The sequence below is a fragment of the Ceratotherium simum genome, chromosome 5 (genome assembly GCF_057802395.1).
Source record: "Ceratotherium simum simum isolate JZ-2026a chromosome 5, ASM5780239v1, whole genome shotgun sequence".
NCBI classification, from domain to species: domain Eukaryota; kingdom Metazoa; phylum Chordata; class Mammalia; order Perissodactyla; family Rhinocerotidae; genus Ceratotherium; species Ceratotherium simum.
In genome coordinates this window covers 77094829-77116128 of record NC_141904.1, presented here as the reverse complement: position 1 = coordinate 77116128, position 21300 = coordinate 77094829, and the positions used below count along the sequence as shown (strand labels likewise).

The window sequence follows — 21300 nt, the reverse complement described above, 5'->3', positions numbered from 1 at the left end:
CCACCCAGTGCCCACATGGTGAACGTATTCTCTTTTCCATGCTGGCTCTCTCCCACGGTAGAATTTGGAGATAAAGTCACATCTTTGATTTTTTAAACATATGGTGGCCACAATTTGAGGTGTACCTGATCATTAGAGGAATAGGGATGGGGGAGGTGATTTGAGTTTCAATAAGCAAGATAGTCTCTAACCCTCCCCTCCACTTCTACTGTCTCATCCCTCAACATAGAGAGCTATATACCTGTATGAGCTACTGTGTGCACATAAAATGGGAAGATCCCCGCCAGTGGTCTCAACTGAATTTTTAACAGCACTCTAGTTCTCGAAAGTATCCTGGTTTAGATGGCAGGTTATATAGTCACCCCAAGAAAGGCTTTCCAGGGGAAAGAAGGTTGGGCTGAGCGACTTGACAAGTGTGGAGGAGATTGGCTGGGAAGGAAGAGAATTCTAGGCAGATGGAGCGGTATGTGGAAAGGCCTTTGGTGGGTAGGAGTAGGGCACATTTGAGGAAGTGAAAGGCCAGTGTGGCTGGAGGTCAGAAGAAGTTAGGGGGAAAGTGGTAACAGATAAAGTTGGAGAGGAGATTTGAGAGCTGAGTACGAGGGCTTGTAGACCTGGTAAAGGAGTCTAGACTTTATCTTGAGAGCCATGGGAAGCCACTGAGTTGTTTTAAGCAGGATATGACATGATCAAGTTAATATTTTGAAATGAATCCTTTATCAGTAGTGAAGAGGGGGACAGTAGGGCTAAGAGTTGGTTCATAGAGGCTGTTTAGAATATTGTTGCCTGGGCTGGCCCCGTGGCTTAGCGGTTAAGTGCATGCGCTCCGCTACTGGCGGCCCGGGTTCAGATCCCGGGCACACACCGACACACCGCTTCTCTGGCCATGCTGAGGCCGCGTCCCACATACAGCAACTAGAAGGATGTGCAACTATGACATACAACTTTTTACTGGGGCTTTGGGGAGAAAAAAAGGAGGAGGATTGGCAATAGATGTTAGCTCAGAGCTGGTCTTCCTCAGCAAAAAGAGGAGGATTAGCACGGATGTTAGCTCAGAGCTGATCTCCCTCACCAAAAAAAAAAAAAAAAAAAGGAAGTTGTTGCCTAAGGCCAAGTGAGAAGTGATGGTGCCTTGCACTATAGATGGCAGAGGAGATGGTGATAAAGGGACCGATTGGATAGATATACAAGAGCTAACCAGCATTTTTTTAAAAATTATAAACTGCATCCATTACTCCTAGTCCTAGACAGAAAATATATACATAAGAGAGTATAGGGGCAAATAATGAGAATAGCTTATGGAAAACCCAACCTTAGTATCAGCAAAAGTTGATCATCATTTTATCCAGCATGTTATGCCAGTCCCCAAACTACATCCCACTGCCCCTCCTTTCTGCACCTATGGAAGACATCACTAATCGATCACAGCACTCTTTCCTACTAAGCCCTGACAGGGTCAAAGAACAATTTTCAAGTCAACATTCCCAAATCAACATTTGAAGCAGCCTCTAAGAGCTGTTCAGGATTATTATGTCTGAAAATGTCTATCTGCCATCTTGCTTATTTAGGAGAGAAATTATTGCATGAATGCTCTTGCTGATTAAGCAAGTCCCCTACCACTTTATCTTTCTCCCCGGCACCAGGACATCTGAGCATCTGAATGGCAGAGATGGTAGAGGTGAAAAAAGACTCTGTGGACACTGCATGATTTGGATCCAGATGGTCTACACTTATCTTATGAGATTAAAATGAGATAAAGCAAGGGGGAAACGAAGGATATTCGTTTTGGATTGAGGACATGTTTGCCATTATAGTGCGCTTTCAGATTTGGCATTGCCATGTTTTTTAATCTTTTTCTCTGCTTAAAAGGACGTATTGACTAAGAGAAGAATGGAGTAGGTGAAGCATCCCTATATTTATAGTGTGCTTGTGAATGTTTAATATGCTAACAGGCAAAGTGGGTGGAATAGAATTGCTCTTAAATAAGTAAAAAACTTAGCATTCAATTAACTTAAAAAGTGATCTTAATTTGGAGAATTTCACTTAACATATTGTGGGTAAAATCTTATTTTGTTTTTTTAAACTTTCTTTTGCTAATGCAAGGCAGAAGAGTTTGTGCACTAAATAAATAGACTAAAGTCTCATTGGCGAGGGTCAGAGATCTGAGATTCTTATGTTTTGGAGAAAGTGATTTAATTTTCATAGGATCTTTGGGTTTTTTGGTGAGGAAGATTGGCTCTGAGCTAACATCTGTTGCCAATCTTCCTCTTTTTGCTTGAGGAAGATTTCCCCTGAGCTAACGCCAATCTTCCTCTATTTTGTATGTGGGATGCTGCCACAGCATGGCTTGATGAGTGGTGTGCAGGTCGGTGCCCTGGATCTGAACCCGTGAACCCTGGGCCAACAAAGTGGAACGTGGGAACTTAACCACTATGCCACTGCGCCATCCCCCACCCCCCACCTTTTTTTTAGTGAGGAAGATCGGCCCTGAGCTAACATCTCTGCCAGTCTTCCTCTATTTTGTATGTGGGATGCTGCCACAACATGGCTTGATGAGCAGTGTGTATGTCCATGCCTGGGATCCAAACCCACAAACCCTGGGCCACCAAAGTGGAGCATGCACTATGCTACTGGGCTGGCCCAAAGGATCTTTTTTTTGTTTTTATGGAGAAAAATGATAACAGTGTCAGCCAGCCACAGCCATGGGCCTGAGCTGGTAAGGGTACACAAAATTTTGCAAATGCTCAACTCTGTCCCAAGAGGGAAAAGCCCCATACCCACCATACCCCTCCAAAGAGACAACTATCCTAGGACTCTTGTTTCTCACAGAAATTGCTTCAGACAGCTCCCTTTTCTCAGACTTTCCATCTTTCCTTTGCTGTTTTATTTCCTCTGATTGTACCACTGCAGGGGAAACTCTTTCTGCAGTGGAGGGGCTTATAGCAAGGACTCTGAAGTCGCATAGGCCTCCCAGCAAATCCAGACACTACTATTTATGAACAGTATGATCTTGACTATTTCACTGAAGCCCTTTGAGTCTTATTGTTTTTTTTTTTACATAGAAAATGGGGATAGTAAGTGTTCCTACTGCCTAGAGTTGTTTGAGGATTAAATAAAATTGTGCATATGAAGTGGTAAGCACTGAAGGGGTATTAGCAGTTGTCATTATTGTTGCTATTATTATTATTATTTTAATCTGCAGGATTTTGATCCAAGCTTGGGGCTTCATGCACATGCCGGCTTTGGTAGCTGTGTCAACGGTCCACCTGGGCACTGTGGCAATGGTGCTGACGGTGGAGGAGGTGGTGGTGGTCGAGAGGGAAAGAAGTGGGGTTGGGCGAGGATGGCGTGGTGCAAAGGAGGAAGCTGGGAAAGCACCTAGAATCAGGAAGCATCACATAGTTGAAACTGTGGTTACTGAATCCACGAATCAGGAGGGTTTCTTAATCAAAGTGCAATGTCAGAGTTGAATAGTAACTAATAATATGAAATTTTCTTGTAACGCCTAATCACACTTGAAACATAGTCTGACAAAGAGCTTTTGCCCTTGGCATTTAGAATAGTCAAAGGGTTTAATGTTAAGAACAGCCATTTGGAACAATAGTGCTTGGACCACTTGAAAAGGAATGTTGCAAATAGCCTGTCCAGTCAGAATGCAAAAAGTGATTTCACTTAACCATTGAGAACGTTAACTCGCTGACCTGCCCATCCAGTGGCTGGCATGGCACTTATCTCCACATGCCTGATTAGACAATTGTAGTTATTTGGTTTCTGTCAAATACAACTGGATTCCTAGTAAACACCCTGATTTATGCCTTTTCGGACTCAAAATAGAACCAACTTAAATCAACAGGAAAGAGCTGTTTAGGATGCTATGTGTATATAGAAAAATGCATCATTTTTTAGGTCTGGAATCATCATAAAATAATGACTTTAAGGTCCTATTTGCCATGGGGTTTCACGGAGCTATGTTTAATAGGCATAACACCTGATTTCAAAGAAGTCACTGTCTTCTTGCCAGGCCAGTTGGAGTAGTTATTAGGAACAAGACGGCCAGCACTTAAGTCCTGGCTCTGCCATTTACTAGCTTTCTTATCTGGAGAAAATCACTTATCTCTCTATGCCTCTCTGGCAATAATAAAAGTTTCTACCTCACAGGAATGTTTTAAAGATTAAATGAGTTAATGCGTGTATAGCGATTTGCCCTAGAAGTGGGCAAAACGGGGAGGGATGCATTGTCCGTGGAGAGTTTAGAAAGAATAATGAAGCCAACTAAAAGTCTGGATGCTTTTTATTGTCATCATGCGCCTGCAGTTCTAAACAATATCACTCCTGGAGTGGACTGCTCCTTCCACCCCCACCCTTGATGACACCGCTGGGGAGCAGTATTAAGAACAGTGCTTGGCACAGAAAGCTCTCAATGCATTGTCACCTGCTATTATTTTTCATTAAGTTCTAGCTCTCATTATCTGCTCAAAATTCTTCAGTGGCTCCCTACAGAAAGGTGATTCAGACTCAGCCTGCCATTCAAGGCCCTCCCTATCTGATTCCCGCATATTGTTTTCCTGATCGTATACCCATTAGACACTTTCTTTTAACTTAGAGGAAAACCAGTCAAATTGGTTTTCTCTGAAAGCCTCCAGGCATGTGCATATAGTGTATTCTTTCTCCTGTCTCTTCATGATGCATGAACCAGTGTTCTTTAAGACCTAACCCAAACGAAACTGATTCTGAATTCCTCCCTCAAAATCATTGCTTCTGCTTAGAACTCTCCAAGCATTTCATCTCTTTTTCTCTAAGGGTTCTCTTTTCCTTCCATCTAGTTACATAAATACTTTATCTCTCCCACTGCACTCTGAGTTCCTTGGGGCAAAATTGAAGTCAAAATGCCCTTTGATTTCTCACAATGCCAGGTACAGCACTTTACTCCAAGTGAATATTTATAAAGCCATGTTGAATGAATGAAGTCCAGGAACTCTATGGAGTGAAATCCAAAACCAGTCTTTCTGAGGAGACTCAGACCTTGCCACCACGATCATTGCCGAACAGGAACGCTGTACGAAGCAATTAGCCACACTATGTTTTACTGGGCTCTTTCTAGAGATTTAGGAATTGGCTAACATGATGGAGATAACTGATTGTATAATTTGATATATTAAAACTTGGTTAAAGATGGTCATTCAAGTTACAAATATTGAGTGTGTGCTGTATGTATAGCAAGAACATACTAGCGATGGCTCTGGAAGTAGAAGACATCATCCTTGCCCCTAGGGAGCTTACAGTCTGGTTGGTGAGAAAAAAAAAGTTATGCTAGAAACTAGGCAAGAACTTGTTAAGCAGGGCCGGCCCCGTGGCTTAGAGGTTAAGTGCACGCTCTCCGCTACTGGCGGCCCGGGTTCGGATCCGGGGCGCGCACCAACGAACTGCTTCTCCGGCCATGCTGAGGCCGCGTCCCACGTACAGCAACTAGAAGGATGTGCAACTATGACATACAACTATCTACTGGGGCTTTGAGGGGAAAAAAAAAAGGAGGAGGATTGGCAATAGATGTTATCTCAGAGCTGGTCTTCCTCAGGAAAAAGAGGAGGATTAGCACAGATGTTAGCTCAGGGCTGATCTTCCTCACAAAAAAAAAAAAAAAAGAACTTGTTAAGCAATGTATAAACATGTGTATATAGGTTTATACACAGTTGCTGAAGAAATGTCCATGTATTTATGGAGAAAAGAAGTTACCTGAAAGGATAGAATCATTCAGAAGTCGTTTTGAAAGGAGGAGACTGATGCAGGAGGCAGTGATGCAGGGAGATTACTGTGCTAGATGTTCTCTGTTCACCCCACAAGATCTGCTCTCCACCCTTGTCCACCCCACTCTGTGTCCTGGGGGCTGACCTTGATGGGACTGCGTGGACACTCTGCCATGCTCTCCGATTCCCAGTGTGTTCAGCCAGTGGAGGCACTGGCAAGAGGTTGAAGGGCTTGAAGGTCAGGGGAGGGTGATGTTGGGATGGAGTATGTGTGCCCCAAATCCTTCCCTGCTAGGATGCAGGTCAGCTGCTTCCTTCTACAGAAGGTCCCAGTTCACGTCAGGCAGCCCTCTCAATACCTATGGCTCTGACGGGTTCCTGTAACAGCTCTCTCGTCTCACCCCCTTCAGGGCTAGAAGGGGTAGTTATTCTTTGCTAGTAGCCCTGGGGTGCTAGTAGCCCTGGGGTGCTTTGTCATCTCTTGATGATGAATTTACACTAACTCTGCCTAGACCTTGTAAATAGTCCCTTTAGTCAACTCTCCTCAATTACCTGGTGTGAGTGGCCATTTGTTCTTAGCCAAGATCCTGACTAATACAGGCTAGGAGGTCAGTGCAGCAGTTCAATTTCAAAATACTTATTGAACATCTTTACATGTCAGGCATGGTTCTAAGCATTGGGGATAAAATGAGATTAAAACAAAATCTCTGCCATTAAGGAACTTCTAGTCTATCGGGGAAGACAAACGTACAAGGTGATTTCAAACTGAGAATGGGTGTTAGAAGAATGCATTGTAACAAGGTAACAACGTGGGAGGGAGGGCACTTATGAAAGATGAATAAAGCTAAAACCAGCTGTCTGATATTTTATCATGAAAATATGTTTAGGATTTTTAGAGCCAGAAGGGATAATAGCTGTTTATCTGGACCAATACCTGTATTTTACAAAGGAGGGATTGCAGGGTCCATTGAATTAAAATGAACTATCCCCACTACTGAGTAGTGAAAACCTGGAGTGAGACCTGAGCATTCTCACTTCTAGTCCACTGTCCTCTCTCCGTTTTCCTCTAGACTGTAGATACTGCCAGTTCTAACTCCCACCTATGTCTTCCCTGCCTCTGCCTTGGCTTCTTCCTCCTGAACCATTTTTCATTTCAAAGCACTTGCTTATTTGGAGCAAGGAGAGTGAAATTATTGATTTCAATATTCTCATTGTCACAGTCAGAGGGAAAGGTGAAGAGGGCTGTGACATATGGAGGTGGAGTGTGTGGTTAAGGACAGACCACCAATACTAATCCACCCGCCACCAGAAGCAATCTGAGTGTCGGCAGGCTTTGAAGTGTGGCCAAGCCTCCTCCCTGTGCTTGTGAGCTGACTGGTTGCTCTAGCCCGACTGGGGCGCTAATAAACATCCTGTGTAGGGTGATTCATCCTTCCTTCCACCAGCGCCAGAGAGAGGCTGAAGTGCAGAGTAGAGTTTTCCACACAGTATTTTAGGTGATAGGAAAAGAAGCTTCTTTATATAAAATTACTTTGGATATTACAACTTAATTTGCTTGGGAGCTGAAAGACTAGTGTTATTCATGCAAGGGTTTTAATAATCATAATAACTTCCATTTATGGAGTGATTACTATATGGCAGACACTGTCCTGAGGGTATCACATGTACTGACTGATTTAATCCTATACAGTAGACCCTATTGTGATTCTTGTGATGATTAATATTATTATTTCCACTTTACAGATGAGGAAATAGAGGCACATGACTAGAAGTAACTTCCCCAAGTTCACACATCGTGTAAGTGGTGGAGCAGTGACACAACCCAGGTACCCCGCCCCAGAGCCAGTCTTGCATACAGTGTTAGGATGTTTATATAAATAAGCGTCTAAAAGCTGGTGTCCTCTTTCATTTGCTTTTCTTCTTCTTCTTCTTTTTTTTTTTTTTTTTAATTTTCTGGAGTTCCGCAATTTCCAGGCATGAGAGTGAGGAAATTTGGAGTAGATATGTAAGCTCTGGGAACAGGACCTTCAATCCAGGACCTCATGAGCTTTTAAGCCTCAGATCTTACCTGAGTGAGGATCACGGATTTGCCTCAAGAAAGGAACAGCATGAAGCGTATATGGGAAGTAGAAATGTTGGAGCATTATGGAGCCCACAGGGATGCATAGGATTGAGGTGATAATACTTAGCTCCTCAATGATACAATGGAGCTTTCTTTATGCTAGGGTGGCCAACTGTCCCAGTATATCTGGGACTGAATGGTTTCCTAGGGCATGGGAATTTCCATGTTAAAACTGAGAAAGTGCTGGATAAACTGGGGTGAGTTATCACCCAACTTTATGCATTGTTGAGGCCAGTTGAAGCTCACTCCTTTCTCAGATCCTGGAGTCAACCTTACTTTAATCCAGTGTTTCTTATCACATACTCCACAGACCACCTGCACCTGAGACACTTGAAACCCTTGTTAAAAATGCTGATTCCTGCACTTCATTCCAAATCTACAGAAGCTTGATATGTGCACATGGTAAGGTTACAGTTCAGGGAATCTGCATTAAAACAAGACTGCCAGATGATTCTTATGCTCATAAATGTTCCCAAACTACTGATTTAGTCTATAATGAAATGAAGAAATGTAATTTCCCAGCTTAGGGGCTCTGGATCTATTATTCTCGCTGTCACTCTTATTCTGATTTAATGCCTCAGTTCTAATCAGTGGGATCCTGCTTTGTTTCTCAGTCCCTATTTGGATCTAAGTTTCAAAAACTGTGTTTCTGGTCTCTTCTCCTTGCTCTACATGCTAGTGCCTGCCTTGAAAACTGATCCAGCTCCCCATTTTCTATGAGACCAATTTCTTACCCTGCCCTCTTCTGTTCTGGAACTCAGTTTCTTTCCTGAAATCTCACTACCAATAGATAGATCTCCAAGTAGTCAACCTCTAGTCTGTCTGCTTCCAGCTTCCCGATGTCACCTTCACATCTTTTAGTCAAAGCCAAGGGGAGAAGAAAAGCAATTGTTTCCATAATTCTCATAAGAAACTGTCTGTTATATGGTCAATAGGTTAAAACATCTAATTGGCTCTGAAAATTGGCTCTACTGGAGCTTGTATCTATCTAAGCAAAAGCACATATATTTATTTAAGCAGTGAATTTGATCACAGCTAATGCACAGGTAGGACTACCTGCTCACTGACCTCTCTGTAATCTGGTATTTCACTATATTTATCTACAATTAAGTAGCAGCCCTCCACATCACTCCCCTACATTTGCCCAGAGAACACCTACTCAGCTTAGGCATCTGTGATCCTCTGAAGTCTGATTTTTTCCTCTTCTGGGTCCCTGCTCTATGGTGATAGACTTCTACAACATCATCTGTAGCAGAAGCTGTTGGTACTATATCCCAAATCTTCTTGGCTGCTTCAGAGTCTACCTGCAGCTGTGGTGGACAGCTCTCCCTGTATGCCAATGACTTCCCACTTGAAGAGCCTACATCTCTCTTCTTCTCTGCTTAAGGGTGTTTTCCAGCTGATAGCCTAGAAGTTCCAGAGACAACCTTCAACCTAAGGAGGAAGAGCATGATGGAAAACTCAGCTTACCATCTCTCATGGGGTTGATTCTAAGGTGTGCTGTACGTGGTTCTTCGCAAGGCCCCATGGAATTGAGCACCATTTGCCGACGTGGTAACCTGCTCATTTGTGATCCTAGGATCACCTTCTGAATAAACTATACATACCCATGTCTTTGTAACAGAATCTGCTTTTGGGGAAATCCAAATTAAGCTGCCATATTGTACACATTACTAGACATATATATTTATATGTCTGTCTCTTCCTCTCAGACTAGAAGCTTCTTTATGGAAGGGATCATCTCTTACATATATCCTAACATGTAGCCTGACACTCAATAAGTACTCAATCAATATTTGTTGTGTGAAAGAATGAGTTTATCTACATTTAAATGACATAATAATGTTTCTGATTCACCGTAAAATCTTAAAGTATGTCCTAAAGCAGCCATTGTAGTTCTATAGGAAGTTTAATGTAATAAAATTCTTTAAAAAATTAAAAATCTACTAGGATTCTACAGGTATCTTAATATTACTTGTCTTATTGGATTAGCCAGAATACCTCATTCCTTTTATTGAACCAGATACAGAGAATGTATTATACTTTTCTAATTGTTTTATTACCTTTTGCCTAAACTAGAATAAAATCTGGGTCTCTTCTTCACGGTCTATAATAAATATTAAGCCTATCTTGAAAGTAAGTCTTTCATCTGTAAATGATAATAGTACTGATGAGTGATATGGGAAAAGTGAGGTCTCCCTTTTTATTGTTTTACTTGAATGTCTTTTTTAAAAAATGTATTAGGCTCTGAGAAGAATTCAAATTAGTTTATCCTCAAGGGACTACAGTTTTTAAATATCTTCAACTGAAGAAAGAACTCACTCTGGCAATTGTATGTCATTTTGTTAATATTTTCAGAAAGCTGGCAGTTCTTGAGCAATATTATGAAACCAATAATTTATTCTAATTTTCATCTGGATTGAATAAGACATTTGTCATCAGTGAGCGCTTCCTCCATCATTTAATTTTTTTCCTTCTAAGTTATGCACATTCAGTTGATTCAGCAGTGAAAAAACACAAAGCCTGCAGAATTATGACTATGTCACTTTGCTTCTAGCAAAAGTACTAGAAAAACTGAAAGGAAACAATATGAGCTAAAAGAAAGAAAGATGCACAAATTGACCAGGAACAAGTTCTAATGAATATTTATGGTTAAAAATATAATAAGTTCCTATTTATCATCCTTGCTTTACACCAAAATAAGTGATATTATATTCATAAGAGCAATGAAGAGGCTGATCTTACAAGAGGGTTTTTAACTAGTTTATATCAGAAACATTGCTGTCATGAGATATTATTTTTAATAAGTTACTCTAATAATCACATATTATTGAGCTTTCAGGTACACTGTTTTTCATTAAAATATATGATGAGTAAAATGTAGAAAAACTTGATAGACTTGCTACAGCTAAGGATCTAATCATAAAAGGTTTTTCAGGAAGAACATAAATGTTGATATGGGCCTTTTCAACCAACACTAAAAAATAGCAAGTAACTCATTATTTTTATATTATAAGGTCTAAAAAGAAAGGGCTACCATCACAGGTACATAATCAGTTAGATTAAAAAAATAATAAATTAGCTATTAAGGAATGTTGTGGTATGTAGTTATTGTACCAATTTTTTTTTTTTTTGTGAGGAAGATCAGCCCTGAGCTAACATCCATGCCAATCCTCCTCTTTTTGCTGAGGAAGACTGGCCCTGAGCTAACATCTATTGCCAATCCTCCTCCTTTTTTTTGTTCCCTTTTTCTCCCCAAAGCCCCAGTAGATAGTTGTATGTCATAGTTGCACATCCTTCTAGTTGCTGTATGTGGGACACCGCCTGAGCATGGCTGGACAAGCGGTGCGTCGGTGTGCACCTGGGATCCGAACCTCGGCCGCCAGTAGCGGAGCGTGCGCACTTAACCACTAAGCCACGTGGCCGGCCCCTATTGTACCAATTTTGATTGACCTTGACAATGATCCTTATTATATTGTAAGCTCCTCAAGAATAAAACATTTACAATTCCCTTGGTGAATGCACACATTACAGTTTCAATTATCTGTTGAATGAATATTTCCCCTTAAATATTAAAAAAAAGTATCTTGAAAGGAACTGTGGAAATCCTTGTGAGAGGACAAAAATAGAAATAGGACACTGTGATTTATTCCAACAACTCAAACAAACCATCTTCTGTCTTCTAAAGCAAACATATGTCATAGATGTTTGGTTTTCCCCCAAGAAAAATAGATTGTTCTGTACTAACAGATGGTAAAGCCTGAACAACTAAAGACAACATATTCAAAAAGTCTAGATTTGTCAATGGTTTTAAAGGCAAAATAATAATTTTTTTCTCTGTAAAGACCTATAATCTTCCTTCTTTTGAAGTTTCTGAAAAGTTTAATTCATGTAAGGTTTAATCTCCATGTTAATCCTCAACCAGTGTGCAATACCAAGAAATACCCCTCCCATGATTGTTCAATTACTCTCCTACAAAGTTGGATAGAGTCTTAGTGTACATATAGCCCATGCATTGAGATTCTTGCATCAGGAAAAAAAGTTAACCAGCTGTGAGGGAGATTGGTTTCTAAACCTTTATGACCAGATACTATTTTGATAGTATTTTGAGGTTTTTAACTGGAGCTCCCTTTAAATGGACCCTTTCATTGTCCATTTCTTTGAATAAATTGCTCTTCTCTTATTTAATCATAAGCATTCATTACCCCAGGTAAGGGGGAAATATGCCAGAAAAGCAGAGAAATTACTTTTGAGTATCAAAAACTAAGGCTTTTGAGTCACAAGAACCTGGGATTAGTTGCAAAAGTTGAAGCCCTGAAGGATTCAGAGTGTAAAATTTATGCGATAAACAATAGATAAGATAAACTGAAATACGGGATGCCCCCCAGCATACTGAGCGTACTTAAGTTGGGATTACTATAGTGTAAGCTGGGATCTCTGGGGTAACTAAATTTGAGCAAAACATTTGATAAAGTTTTACATAATATCCTCGAGGAAAATGTTTGCCCAAATGATAGTGATTTATGGGGATTCAAAAGTTGAATGGTGTGCTCACTTCGGCAGCACATATACTAAAATTGGAATGATACAGAGAAGATTAACATGGCCCCTGTGCAAGGATGACACGCAAATTGGTGAAGTGTTCCATATTTTTGGGAGGAGGGCAAAAGGGATAATTAGGCACATGTGTGTGGTGATGGATTGTAATTAGTATTTGAGTGGTGAACATGAGAACATGATGTAATCCATGCAGAAATAGAAGTATAATGATGTATACCTGAAATTTATACAATGTTATAAACCAATATTACCTCAATAAACAAAAACAAAAAACAAAAGTTGAATGGTGTTATCAGTACCAACTTTGAGCCAGATTGCTAGTGGCATTCTGAGGCTCTGCTTTGTTCAAAATTTTAATAGTTTAGATAGCATATAGAAAGTTTGCCAATCAGGTTTGTGGGAGGGCTGAAATTAGGAGAGGGTAGAAATTATGTTAGAAATTACATGAAAGATTTAAAGAAAACCAGCCAGGTAGGCAAACTGGGCCAGATTTAACAAGATAAAAATATACAAGGATAAATGTAAAGACCTGTGTTTAGAATTAAAAAAAAAGAAGTCTGCACAAATGAGGGGTTGGCAAGTCATGCCCGAAAAAATATTTCTATGAGATATTTTCATGCTCAAGCTGGATGGGTGACATTTTTGCCAGAAAAGATGTTTCATTTGGTTATATTCAAGGAGATGGGAATGGACTCACTGTACTTTGCACTGGTCAAACTATACATGGAGGAGTGGGCTTAATTCTGACTTTTATCTTCTGGGTTGGATATCAATGAACTGTAGGACATCTAGAGTATGTGGCTAAGATTTTATATTCAGCAAAAATATTTTTGAGTTCTTTTTATGTGATAGACACTCTCCTAGGTCCTAGGGATATAGTGGCAAGCAGGAGTTAAACGTGGTGGGGTTTCTGCAAAGGGGATAATTAATCTGGAGATGATATGGGGGTCCGGTCCTTGCTAGCTGACATCCATTGAACAGCTGACATTGTGGAAAAAGAATTAGCCTGATACTATGTGGCTCCAGGGGGATTAAGCAGAAGTTATAGGGATGCGGATTTCAGTTACAGCATCTCTTCACAAGTGGAGAGGGTGGCCTTGTGTTGGAGAGTGCCTTGTCATTTCCCAGCAGAGGCAGAAGTGCATCTGTCAGGGTAAATGACATAATGCAGAAAATGCTTATCACAGTACCCAGGCATGTCACAGGTGCTCAGTCAATGGAACAAAATAGTTGCACAGGGTTTTCTTATACCTTTTGGGAGTATATGATAGATGATTCTAGAATTCTAGAGAACTCTTACCCATATTTTTTCCCTCTGTGCCCACCACAGAGTTTGGTATATGATTGGTGGTCTTTAAATGTCAAATAAATGAATGAGAGATTTATGTCATCTCCGAGATTGTACATTAAGAATTATGATGTTAATGAAGCAGCATTTAGAATTCAGAAATTGTAGTTTCCAGTTCCATTTTTAGTGACAGTATGGTTTGACATTACGTTTTTTCAATATCCTTTTTCTTTTTTTTGCCTGTCACTTAAAGAAAATCTCAGTCATTCTCAGGAACACACGGATCTTTTTGTCATTTCATAGAATGTCAACGTTCTATGGTGGCTTGTGGATTTACTTAGAATTTACAGAGGATCCATAATTTCATTCTCCAAATCAAGTAGGAGCCTTTCAAAGCCAAGCTCATCCTATTATAACCTGCATTGTTCTGATCCACACAATACATTTTTCTCCTCATTTATGAAGTCCTCTTGCTTCCAGAAGTTTCTCTCTGTTTATCCCCTTTCTTCTTAAAATGAACATTTATTATTTTCAACATCCTTCCTAGTCACTCTTCTCTCCCCCTAAACTCATACTGGAAATTATTGATTATTTCTAGTCCTCTCAGGAGCTGGATAAACATGTCAATGTTAAATATCCTAAGACTCCTCTATCATCTCTTGAGTGCTTACCTTGTGCTAGGGGCCTTACGTATCTTATCTCCTTAATGCTCCTAACCACTTTATCATGTTGGTGTTATTATTCCCTATTTATAGATGAGGAAATGGAAGGTCAGAGAAGGTAGATAATTTCCCCAGTGCTATACAGCTTGTTAGTGAAGGAGCTAGGGTTTGAACCCACTTCTTTCTTGTAACCCCACATTCTCTGGTCTCTTCATGTCAACTGGAATTTTGGATTGAAACGGTAAACATGCAAAAAAGAGAAATGGAAAATTGGGCTTTGTTTTGAGTGGGGTTTATCTTTGCCAAATAAATTGCGTGGCTCCTTAGTACAATTAGTCATAAACAATGAGAGATTCAAATGACTGATATCTCCCAGAGTGTCCTTATGCCTTCAGGGTTCCGTGAGTGTCTACCAATCAGACTAGAAAGTTTCTTCTGGAGGTTTCAGGCAAATCTCCTGGTTTTGGGGCAAGGAGTGGTGCACAGAGTTGCTCAATGTCACCTAGCTGGTTAACAGCCCAGAGAGGACCAAAGGCCAGGCTTCTAGATTTCCAGACTATCAGACTATTCCTAGGGAACTTAGAGTGAAATCATGGATATTTTCCCCTGAATAGAAACTCTACTCAAACATGAGACACTACAGTATGGTTATATTTTGATAGTTTCTAGCTAAAAAAAAAAAAATCTTGATTTAAGATCAAGCAAGTGTTTATAAAGCATTTCTGAACCCCGTGGAGAAAGATAGTTTCTAAATAAAGTTTTATTTGATCATTTTGAAATGTTTATTTTATCCAAGCATTCTTTTCATAAAATATTTACACGTGCTCTAATAGCAAACATTCACATTAGTATGTGCTAAAGATCTGAAATTTACTTAACCAAAATTGTTTGCTTTTCTGGGTCCAACCAGCAGGATTTCCGAAACCCAAAAGAGATAAAGGGATTTCCTTACAAAGCCTGTTAAACCATCAGATAGGAATTTGGAAAGGGCAATTCTAAAATAAGGCTCATTTAGAATAAGAACTCCCTTAAGACGTTGACTTGAAGAGTCTACACTAGCTCAAACACCTGCAAAATGAGCAAATAAAGCATAATTTCCCGAAGACATTATGCCAAAATCTTGCTAAATTATTTTCATTGCCAAGGACTCAGTTAAATGTTTCAAAGAGAGAAGCATAGCGGGTTTTAGCAGTTTTTCTGGATTTCCAGAAAAGAGAATAGATTTGGGAATTGCCTGTTTTATCAAAAGAAAAGCAATAAAGAGTAAACTTCTGCCTCTATTAGAGGTGATTCTAGAGATGTTAAAATGTTCCTAATGGGGGCCAGCTCCGTGGCTTAGCGGTTAAGTGCGCGCGCTCTGATGCTGGCGGCCTGGGTTCGGATCCTGGGAGTGCCCCGAGGCACCACTTCTCCGTCCAACGTGAGGCCGAGTCCCACGTACAGCAACTAGAAGGATGTGAACCTATGACATACAACTGTCTGCTGGGGCTTTGGGGGGAAAAAAACTGAATAAATAAAATCTTTAAAAAAAAAAAAAAAATGTTCCTAATGTTGGCAGCAAGCCCTGTGGTAGATATATTTTGAATGGAAAACAATCCCGCCTGTTCCTTTGAGCTTATTTTGAATAAATCTCCTGGGAGATCATAAAGAAAAGCTCTTTCTCATAAAAAGGAAATCTCACTGCCGGAAGCTCCATGGTGTGGCAGAAAGAGCATCAGGACAAGGTAGCAGGATTTCTAGGTTCTTCTTCCAATTTTGCTGCCTGTCAGATATGTGCCCTTAGGTAAATCACTTACCCTACCCGGGACTCAGTTTCTCCCTCTGTAAAAGGAGGGCTTTGGACAATTCCTAAGGCTTCACTGGTGTTCTTTTCATCAAGGTCTTTTTCTGGTGATTTAGCTGTGGCTCTTTCCTAGGCTTCTTATGAATCCATCTCCCAGAGGCACTATATTCTTACAAAATACAGCTTCTATCTACCCTTGCAAATGATATTTATAAGGCAAGAGGCACACATATCCATTCTTCATCTTTTTAATCACTTTTCATACATATTGAAAGCTATCTACAGTAGTCTCCTCTTATCTGCAATTACACTTTCTATAGTTTCTGTTAACCTGTGGTCAACTGTGGTCTGAAAATATTAAATGGAAAATTCCAGAAATAAACAATTCATAAATTTTAAATTGTGCACCGTTCTGAGTAGCGTGATGAAATCTCACACCATCATGCTCTGTCCTGCTTGGTATGGGAATCATCCCTTTGTCCAGCATATCCACACTGTAAATGCTATGCACCTGGTTAGTCACTTCGTAGTTGTCTGGGTTATCAGACCGGCTAGTCGCAGTATAACAGTGCTTGTGTTCAAGGAACCCTTATTTTACTAAATAATGGCCCCAAAGTGCAAGATTAGTGATGCGGGTAATTTGGATACGCCAAAGAGAAGCCATAAAGTGCTTCAAGTGAAAAGGTGAAAGTTCTCAACTTAATAAGGAAAGAAAAAAAATTGTATGCTGAGGTTGCTGAGATTTACAGTAAGAGCAAATCTTCTCTTCATGAAATTGTGAAGAAGGAAAAAGAAATTCATGCTAGTTTTGCTGTCACACCTCAAACTGCAAAAGTTATGGCCACGGTGCGTGATAAGTGCTTAGTTAAGACGGAAAGGCTGGGGTTGGCCCGGGGGCGCAAGCGGTTAAGTGCGCACTCTCTGCTGCGGTGGCCTGGGGTTTGCTGGTTCAGATCCTGGGCGTGCACCACCGCACCGCTTGTCAAGCCATGCTGTGGCGGCCTCCCATATAAAGTGGAGGAAGATGGGCATGGATGTTAGCCCAGGGCTAGTCTTCCTCAGCAAAAAGAGGAGGATTGGTAGATGTTAGCTCAGGGCTGATCTTCCTCAAAAAAAAAAAAGAAGATGGAAAGGCATTAAATTTTTACAGTAAGATATTTGAGAGAGAGATAGAGAGACCACACTCACATAATTTTTATTATGGAATGTTGTTATAATTATTCTATTTCGTTATTAGTTATTGTTATTAATCTCTGTGCCTAATTTATAAGTTAAACTTTATCATATAGGAAAAAACATAGTACATATAGAGTTTGGTACTATCGTGGTTTCAGGCGTCCACTGGGGGTCTTGGAACGTATCCCCTGTGGATAAGGGGGGACTAATATAGTAAAACTTTCTTTGTTGTAACCTTATCAAAGTTTATCTTTGCTCTTTTTCGGAAAAGAAAGTGGCAGTCACTTAAGAAAACTATGTAAGTCAGGTTTGTAACGGGAGTGTTGGACTTCCTTAAGAAAATTACCTCTTTAAGCATGGCAGCCAGTTAATTCTACTGATGCGATAATGACAAGACTAAACAGAGCAGGTTTTGGCAAGGGCTTACAATCCGTTAGCTTTAGCTGGATTTATAAAACATGATTGAAAGTAATGAGGCCCATTCCTTTAAGAGTGGTCTATGGTTGTGACTTTTTACTGTTTGTGGCTACACTTATAGAACTAATTAGGTCTTTGGATCCAAACTGGTCTAACAAATTTAGTGAAGGGGAGAAAACCAATTCGTTACATTTTAAAAAGTACAGTCTGCCAAAAGAGTTAATCTGGTTGTACATCTAAATAAATGCTTTTCAGTCTGTGGGTCAAGACTGGTGAACAGGTTGTGAGATCCAGATATTGGCTCATGGATAGCATTTAAAAAAAGATAGACAAGAATAGAAAATATCAGAGTATATCATAATGATGGTTAGGATTGGTTTGTGAAAATTAATTTTGTTTATAAAGAGAGAACAGATATACATGCATATATGCTTCTGATCGCAATGTAAATTTTATTTCTCGCTAGGTCTGGTTAAGAAAAGGTCAAGTTCCTGTGGAAAGAGATTCTGAGATGGAGACTTGTGTGCAGTGGGTTTATTGGGAGGGGCAGTGGAGGAACACCACCTGTGAGAACAAGAGGGCAGCAGGATTAGGCAGAAGAAATTGCACAGAGATCCAATTACAACAGGGGTCTCAGTGGATCCCTATGGGGAGCTCTGGAGCTCAGCTGGCCCTGTGAAGTTGTCCTACACTGAGGAAGGGGGTGGAACCTTTTTACCCTTACAGCCAGGTATTGGTTGTGGGCTGCTCCCAGGGGAGGGGCGTTACCTTGGGTGAGGTAGCTCCCTTTGCTGGCCACTCTGCTGTGAGCAGACAGTGGCCTGAAGAGCTGGAGGAATGAGTGTCTGAGTGCTGAGGGGGGTCATCTGGGAGGCACCCACTGCATCTACACAGCTACTACCTAGACAGCCTGAGTCATACTACTCCAACTTTAGTGCCAGGGCTCTCAGCCTCGGCATTATTGAAATTCCAGCCTGGGAAAACTTAGTTGCATGGGCTGCACTGTGAATTGTAGGATGTAATAGAGAGCCTGACTCCATTTTTGATGGTTGACCATTGACAACTTTCAAGCACTACCACTCCCCCTTGCCCTTTTGCCCACATCTGAACAAGCCCTAAGAAAACTAGGATGTTCCTTCCCTGGGCTCCAGCAGGGAAGTTCAAATCAGGCAAACCCAGGCCTGTGGGTGGGAATCCTTACCCTAGCTTCACTTCCTAACCACAATAAAAACCCAAGCCATTTTCAGACTGGCTTGGACACCTGCCCTGCACTCTGCAGGAAGCCTCATTATTGTGAGCAATAAACCTTTTCATAGCCTGTTGGGGGGTGTGTGTGTGGCAAGATCAGCCTTGACCTATGAACCGAATTTCAGACATAGGATATTCAACAGCATCCCCGTCCTCTATCCAGTAGATGCCAGTAGTTCCCACCCCCCTCCAAGATGTGAAAACCAAAATGTCCCCAAACTTTGCCAGATGCCCCTGGGGGACAAAATCACCCCTGGTTGAGAACCACTGCTCCAGAGCATAAATGAACTTTTACTAGATAGGCAATTGATATCAAGATTTAAGTCTAGTGTGCTGTGTTCCTAGTATTTTTGTATGATACCCAGAAAAGACCCATTGTAGTTTTAAATTCTATCTCAACAGGATAGTTAAGATAGTTTCATGGTTCTGTGTGATTAGTTAGCATGTCTGATTTCTTACTTTCAGTCTGGCTGTGAAGTCAGAGTGGGTGGTCTGGTGAGAGAACAGACTGCAGGCTTTAAACTTTGATTGTTTTATTTGTGGGGCACATTAGCTCCTTCTTTGGAAGGCACATAAAAGCATTTAGGCCCAGTAAAATGGGATAATGTGCCGATTTGCATTTGCTAGCCATTTAAAAAATCCATTTTATGAAGTGTGAGTGAAGCAGAGTGGTGTAGTTGGATTTTAATCACTAGAGTTTCGACCTTCCCTTTTGGGAGCTATTAATGCTATTTCAAAGATTAGAAACTACAGTGAGCGAGAGAATAGAGGTGGTTGAGCTGAAAGGAGTGGCTTTTAAATGAGAATTGCTGAGGATGTTTTTGCTAACAATTGTAGAACACAGAATCCCACACTTTACCTTGGTTGCCTTAATTATTAAATCCATGCTTACACTAAAACACAGGGGTTGAAATGAGGTGGAAAGACTACACAATTGCATTAGACTCACCCAATAGTTATTTCCAAATACTTATTTGGCGTACTAGAAGAAATCTTCTCCAGTTCTCATTCAGTGATCCACTTTTGGTCATGATAATGAATAACATCATTTTCATGATTAACCAAAAATTTTAAAAGAGTATAATTTTTTAAAAAATTAACTCATTTAGAAAGTACTTCACTCTTGACACATACTAATGTAAGTTTCAGTGTTGCATATTTTGGATTGGTCAATTCAAGGCTGATTTTATTGAAGAGAAAGTGACTTTTAATAGAGAAATTACTAACATCTGTGAGGAAGTCGTCTCATTGCTGGGCTTGGGTGCCGACGGCATGCTGGGAGGTAACATCAAGTCTAAAGAAAGTGTAAGAGCTGGAAAAGACCGTAGAAATCACAAAGAGCAATGACTTCTTCTCTAGGCAGGATTCTTTTGATTGCTGCGAACAGAGGCCGCTCAAGTTAGAGCAAGAAAATTGGGCATTGTTATAAGGATCCAAACAGATCTCACGGAAGCCAAGAATAGGATACAAACCATTGCTTGACCTGTGAGCGTGATTGCATGAGTTAGTCATACAGAACATGATTGACCTCATTGCCATCCTATGACGTCAGTCATGGGAACCAGAAAGCTGGCAGAAACTAGGTCCGCCTTTGCCACCATCTCTCAAAATTGTTTGCCTCTGCTTCAGGTTTGCCTCTGCTTCGTTTTCTTGCTGTTCACTATGGATTGTTTTCCTCTGGCATTCTTCAGATTATCAGTGGCCCCAAATGTTGGACTGAGGGCAAGAGTTGACATGGTTTTCCGTTAACCTCACATAGTTACTAGCCCGGAGTCCCAAAGCCTGGGATTTCTAGGAGAATCTGATTGGCTCAGCCTGAGTTATGTGTTCCCCCTTCACCCTATCAACTGTGGCTGCCTGGTCCAACCCCTTCTGCAGTGTTGTGGATGGACAGGCATAGCAAACCAGATGAGAGGCTTTCATTTTAAAGATGAGAGAACTGAACACCTGTGAGGGGAAGTGATTTGTCCTTGGTTGTATAGCCAGTTATAATTTTATTTATTTATTTATTTTTCCCCCAAAGCCCCAGTAGATAGTTGTATGTCATAGCTGCACATCCTTCTAGTTGCTGTATGTGGGACGCGGCATGGCCGGAGAGGCTGTGTGTCGGTGCGCGCCTGGGATCCGAACCCGGGCTGCCAGCAGCGGAGCATGCACACTTCACCACCAAGCCACGGGGCCGGCCCTGTATAGCCAGTTATTGACCAACGAACAGTAATGGAACCCAGGGTTGCTTATTCCTCTACAGTCCATGCAACATTGCCCCCCCTCCCTTTTTATAATCATCAAAAGTATATTAT

General features: G+C 40.8%; 1 non-coding gene and 1 pseudogene across 1 annotated transcript; both read left to right on the top strand.

The window, feature by feature from the left end:
• The first annotated feature begins 3233 nt into the window (after positions 1-3233).
• The window catches only part of LOC147917089 (adenosine 5'-monophosphoramidase HINT1 pseudogene), a 29718-nt pseudogene continuing 11651 nt past the window's right edge, over positions 3234-21300 (top strand).
• LOC147917090 (U6 spliceosomal RNA) lies at positions 12414-12520 on the top strand. Its single transcript, XR_015552389.1, has one exon. It is a non-coding gene; the product is annotated as a U6 spliceosomal RNA (small nuclear RNA).